The sequence below is a fragment of the Lytechinus variegatus genome, chromosome 4 (assembly GCF_018143015.1).
Source record: "Lytechinus variegatus isolate NC3 chromosome 4, Lvar_3.0, whole genome shotgun sequence".
In the NCBI taxonomy this organism is placed as follows: Eukaryota; Metazoa; Echinodermata; class Echinoidea; order Temnopleuroida; family Toxopneustidae; genus Lytechinus; species Lytechinus variegatus.
Window position 1 is genome coordinate 22,868,706 of NC_054743.1, and position 6,598 is coordinate 22,875,303.

The window sequence follows — 6,598 nt, forward strand, 5'->3', positions numbered from 1 at the left end:
TGTATTGGGGAAATGGAGGAGTAGTCCTTGCCTTATCACCAGTGTGGTCAATGGACGTTTTCATGCACGGAGCTGTTAGTAGCTCCTTGTTTTTTGCATAGTGATTACCATATCCTGTACAGCTTATCATTTCTCTCTGTCCGAAATTTCAAACTTTCATATACCGGACTTCTTTTCCCTTTTTTTTCTCTATAAAAACAACTTTTTAATTAGGTTTGATTCCCTTATTTCTCCTTCCAAATCGACAATCCAATATTATTAAGAAGGCGTATAATCACAGGTAGCTAAAGAAGAACGCAAAAAAGGAAGTCGAACTGCTCAAAAGATAGGATTTCTTTTAATTTGACAACAGCAACAAATTTATGCTCAGTTCCTTAGGTGGTTGACGTTTGTATATGAATACAACTGGCATTCTCTTACCTGTGCGATTTATTTGTAATGGCGTATTAATGCCGGAAACATCACCTTATTAAAGTAAATGGGGTCGTTCTTGTTGTTTTTATGTAGTTATTGCTATCTTACAATTGGGATGTTTTCCTTTTCTTCCCACCTTCAGGATAGATCCGGGAAAATGTCTAGAACAACATATTAACAGTCCTCATATCCTCCTTGAGGGTTTTCCGTAATCCAAGATGACATCCAAAATGGTCGCCATTCACAGAAAATTGACAAAACTCACTCATTATCTGCTATAGACATCTAATTTTGGTGCATATTTCATGGGTTAAAGGAGTAAAAGGGCTACTGATACAGGTAAGAGTGAATATAAGCAGACCCGTGTAGCTAGAAACTCGAAGATGGCGTCCATAGTGGCGGCCAAAGCCTAAATATTCACAATTCATCTAGTATTGTCTTCAGTTTGTTTCTACTCAATGGTTTTAAGGGTCAAGTATTACATTGGGATGTATTAACAGGACAGTCAGTGGTCAAGTATGTCAAAAAACTCCAAGATGGCTTCAAAAAATGGAGTCTATAATGGCTGGTACTACGTACTTCTTAGGCCTATTTTGGCCTAATGCTCTTGGCCTACCGAGGTACATCGGTCAATCTCTGTGTAACAAGGATTGTTAATATCTTCTTAGTGTACCTACCAAACGTTTCGGGAAGTGTTCATTTGGAGTCTGCAAATGATGTCCATAAAAAAAACAGAGTTGACCTTTATGCGACAATAATTTGTCCTTGTTTGTCGTAATGGTATTTAGCTGGGAATGGAATGCCTATCCTTATAACAGTTAGTTAATATCAAATGTTACATCTATGTTCTGATATTATGTTTTACAATCTGTCACCCATCAAAATAGTAGGCCAATGTATTTTCTTTTACAGAATTCACGCAAATTTTTCCAACTCATAGCAATTCATTTGCAATAATAATAGTATAATAATAATAGAGGCATATTTACCCAGGGTAGCCACTTCAGTTCCGAGAACTGTTCTCCCAGCGGGCCCTGCTATTATTACCCCGGCTTTAGCACGGCTACCTTGATAATAGATCAGCATAGATTAGCATTTTATTACGACAATCTTAAAATAATCATTTGCTATTAAGCCTTTTAATTATTTTGAGCGGTATTGATGCGAAATAGACCTCTAACCCATCGGAAAATTCTCATTATTCATGTAGGTCGTCACATATTGTGAATGGTTTCAAATGCTGGTTAATATCATGGCCTGGATTCGCTTCATGCTAGATCAGAGAGTGGCCGATAAAGCTTACCTAAATCTAATGCAGGTGGGTTTGTTTGTGATATTTTTTCACTTTCTCTTCATGTCAAGGATTCCCCTCTCGTAATCGATCGATACCATTTAGATTTTTTTTTAATTCTGTATCGTTTATGAATGAGCGAAACCTGCTACTTTTTGGCGACTTTTTCAACGTTTCACTCATATTATGGTTTCACACAAACCTCGCGAAACAAAATTGAGATCTTGCAGGTAATTACCCGTCAACAATATTTCCGTTGTGTAAAACAGTAGGATATTGCAATTCTGACAAATAATTCCAATAGCATCAGTAACGAATGCAACGGGTGTTTTTTACATTTCTGATTTCTATGTGACAATTTCCTTCATTTGGCGCAAAGAAACAGACATGGAAAAAGTGGGTTGTTGGTGGTGTTATCTGATATAGGAGACTATATGCCATCTATGCACTACAAAAATCGAGTTAATATTTTGAAAAATGTTTTTTACAGATTCTGATGAATTTTTTTTTTAGTTTGCACTGTATTGATTCTTTATATTTTAATACTTTTCAGGAAATTTTTTTAAAGATATATTATTAAAATCAGTAGATGCATTTGTTTCACCTCCTGCAGATGTTTGTGAAATTCGAATAAATGATTTAGGACTAGGTTATTATGAAATAAATTACGGTCGGTAAATCTATATGGATTATGTGTGATTGGTTAGCAGGGCGGATGATTTCATGGGGACAAGTTTTTTTTTTTTTTTACAATGCCCATATTATAACTACATGTACTTAATATGCCCATTCGCTCTATATCACCACTCTCCCCAGCCCCTCCGTTCCGCTCTCCCTCTCTCTCACCGTCAACTCTTTCCCTACACACACACTCTCTCTTTCTCTCTATTTTCCCACCCCACACACTCTCTCCCCTAAGTAATCCTCCACGCAAACACACTCCCCAAATACCTTCTCCACACTCTCATATTCTCTCACACACAAATTTATTTCTCATCAACTTTTTCTGTTAGTTACACATACTCCGCCACATAGTATCTCCCACTCCCACACATGCGTTTTTTTTTCTCTCTCTCTCTTACACAGAGACTTTCGTCCCTTTTGTCTCCTATTCAGTCACAAAACAAAATCTGTGCTCCTCCCCAAATCTCTCTCTTAGTTACTGACATCCACTCTCTCCCCTCTACCGACCAATCTTCCTCCCACACAAACTCTTTCTGACTCCCCCAGACAAAAGCATCTTATTTTGTCCATCATCAACTTCATCCACTCATAGGCCTGTATTCACAAAAGAAGTTTACCCCCCCCTCCCCCTGGGTTTAAACATCTTTTATGAATTCAGGTCATACTATCTACAGTAACTATCAACACCCCCCCCCCAACCCTCCTTACTAGATTTCATACGAAAACCTATAAATCGGTCATGGCAGCGACAAAACAAGCAAAATTCATCAACCTGTTATAGTAACTGAAGCATGTTTACAAATCTTAAAACACCTGCAACCTGGAGTTCAAATCATTTTGACTGTGACAATAATTGCTCTTGATATGGTTTTTAAATCACGACTACATCATGCACTTGCTTGAAAGAACGTATTATAATTGTCCGTAGATCTTTATCATAATTACTCGAGGCCTACTTCTTCTGAAGAGGTATTGTCCATGTATATGCTTCTTCACGTGCATAGTAATGTTTCGATATATTTGTGACTTATGTGCATATTTGAGTTATATCAGTAACTTTATCTTTTGCAATAATAATGTCTTTGTCTATTAAAGGTGATGGGGATCATTGTTAATAATTATATTCATCATTATCGTCATCATTATTTACATTTGTAGTATTGTTCTTATTAGAATTAGTATTCTCAAAATAGACCTCTTATGTCTAGTATTAAGGGTTCGGCCCTTTTCCAAATTTAGACAAACCCTTAATACCGATGAGTCAGAATTTTATCGTTCTGAACTTTATACCCCACTATTATAGCTACACTGTTTGAACTTATGTTACTTTTTTATGATATCCTATTGTTTTTTTCTGTCGAAAAAAATCACGCAATATTAGCTTAAACATAAATTGAATAGAAAATTGTTTCCAGTGCCTATGTTTACCGACACAATAGGCGTTTTGGCCCTAAAATTCGCTTTGGGACACCGTAACTTACGAAACGTTAACCCGGGTAGTTAGAAAGCTGCAATAGCCGCCTCCTAACAGAGTCGGAAACGCACTTCCCATTGGTCCTCACGCTCCGTACACAGACGGTCAAATTGGGTGGAAAGGCGCAGTGTCCCTTGCAAATTTGAGTTTGGATATTGCTTCTTTGTAATAAAACCAGCAAACAGGAACCCCATTGTAAAGCATCCACGAGGATTCACATTGCACGGTGTTTTGAACTATTTCACCTAGATTTCCCCTGGCCGTTTAAATTATCCCCATTTGTTGTGACGTATGACAACAAATATTGATTTGGGATTCGGGTTACTCGGGTACTGGTTTGAACTAAAGACTTATATTTGCTCAGAATTCAATGTACTTTCCATTTTTTGTGTTTGTGTCCAATTTCTGTGTCTTGTATTTTGATTTCTGTGCACTTTGATGTATCTTATTTGGGATGATAATGTATCTTACATTTAAATCTGAAAACGTAACCTATTAGTATGAACTCTTACCGGTTTTAGTGAGAACTCAAAACCCAATAAACCAGCTTTATTGTTGCTAGTTAATAGCAAGAAAAGGCAGGCGAAATTAAGTTTCACATCAAAATGCGCAATAAGTGACAAAAATAAGCCAATCACGTTCAATTACTATTGATCATCGTCTCTTTTGAAAACATGACAAGATCAGAGATCTAGTCATATGATCACCTTCTTTTATGTAGAAATGACCAGATCTGAGATCTTGTCATCTGATCGTTAACTCGTCTGTAGACATGACTAGATCCCAGTTCCAATTATCTGCTCATCATCTTTACCGTAAACAGATCTAGTGATCTGATCATCATTACCTTCTGCAGACATGAATGCCAAGAGGCCGTTTCATAAAGCTCTTCGAAAGTTAAGAGCGACTTTAAGATCGACTGGTGCAACTTTCTTACGCGCTAATTAATCACCAATGAGCATTTCATGGTGAATATACCACAAGAAAGGATCACCAGTCGTTCTTAAAGTCGCTCTAAACTTATGGACAGCTTTATGAAACAACTATAGTCCGTTCATCATCTCTTATGTAGACATGACCATGGAAGCTTGTAAGGGCCATCTAGAATCTAGATGTTCAGATTATCATCCCAATTACATCCCTTAGAAAAAAAAATGAAATGACAAGATCACGGATCTTCTAAGGGATGTAATCTATATGTTGCAGAACAGATGGTCAGGTGACATGATCTTGGATCTCGTTATGTCTACATTACGTGGGACAATGATTATATGACATGATTGATCTTAGATCTCGTCATGTCTGCATTGTGTTGAAGACAACCAGATGGCAAGATTTCGCATTTCGTCATGTCTATATCGTGTCGGAGAGATTTACCACGATTTTTGTCATCCTATAATTTCTTTAAAAAAGTCAAGATGATCATGGCAATGAGATCCAAATTCTCGTCATCTGGTCATCTCTACAAAAGGAAATAGACACGATAAAATCTAAGATTCTATGTACTGATCACCCTTCTACAGGATGACGAGGTCCGATCAGCCTATCATCTCGTCTTGCGAATGTTGACATGACGCAGATCTTGTCAGATCTTGTAATGCAAAAATATCATTTACAGGATGTTGACATGAACAAGATCTATGACTGAGACGTTAGGGGAACATCCCGGGGGGGGGGGGCACTTACATTGACGAGTGGATACCATGCGCGACAAAAAAAACGTAAAAAGGATGTCTTTTTCACGATAGGGCACGTTACGTACGTAACGTGATAAGGGTGTCAAAAACACAAAAATAATGAAAAAAGGGTATCTATTTCGCTCGGAAAATTACGTGTTTAGGGTCGAATTTGCGGGGATGATAAAACAAAATGAAAATGTTTTATAAAGGATGTCCTTTTTGCCCCAACACTTCGTGTTTAGAGTCCGATTTGCGCGAGGTGTAGAAGTGGGGTCGTACTAAACCAAATAAGGTACAGCGGACGACCGAAGGACCCGTAACAATAAATCATTCCTCTACTTGTTTAGGGGTTCATTTCAGGGAATATTTGCCAAGAGTATCGTTTTGTTTCCAATACTTGTTAAGGGTAGGGTTTCACACGCCAATACTTGTTAAGGGGTGCATTTTCAGAACATGGAAATTACATATTTAGGGTGCTTTTCGAGACCCCATGGTCGCGCATGGTATCCACTCGTGAATGGAAGTGCCCCCCCCCCCCGGGGAACATTTCATGAAAGGTCTTGCCGAGCGTTTTTTTTTCGTCTACAAGCCCTGTTTTATCAGTAACAGTGCTTGTCAGGCAATGAAATTCAAAGAAAGTTGACATATCTGACAACAAAATGTTGATGAAATGCTCATCTGTTCATTTTTTCTACAAGATATTGACATGACGAGATAGTTATCATTACCTCCCGATGACACTTTTATGCTTCCATGTTAAACCATTATAATTTGGATTCTTGTCTGAATTTCCATTAGCCCTTTTTAAAACCCTATTCTATCAGATCTGATCTCCATCATTCGCATACAGTTGCTAATTCATATTGCCACCCCTAATTGCAAGTTGAAACCGTATTCAATGTAAACACCGCGAGTAAATGATACAATGGACGTTTACCTTTTTAAATGTTGCTTCAAATTAAAGAGTAAACAATTTAAGTGCTTCCCATAATATATCTGTTATGCAATACTAGCCCCGCCAAGACAGAACATGAATTAGAATCATCGTCTATTCGT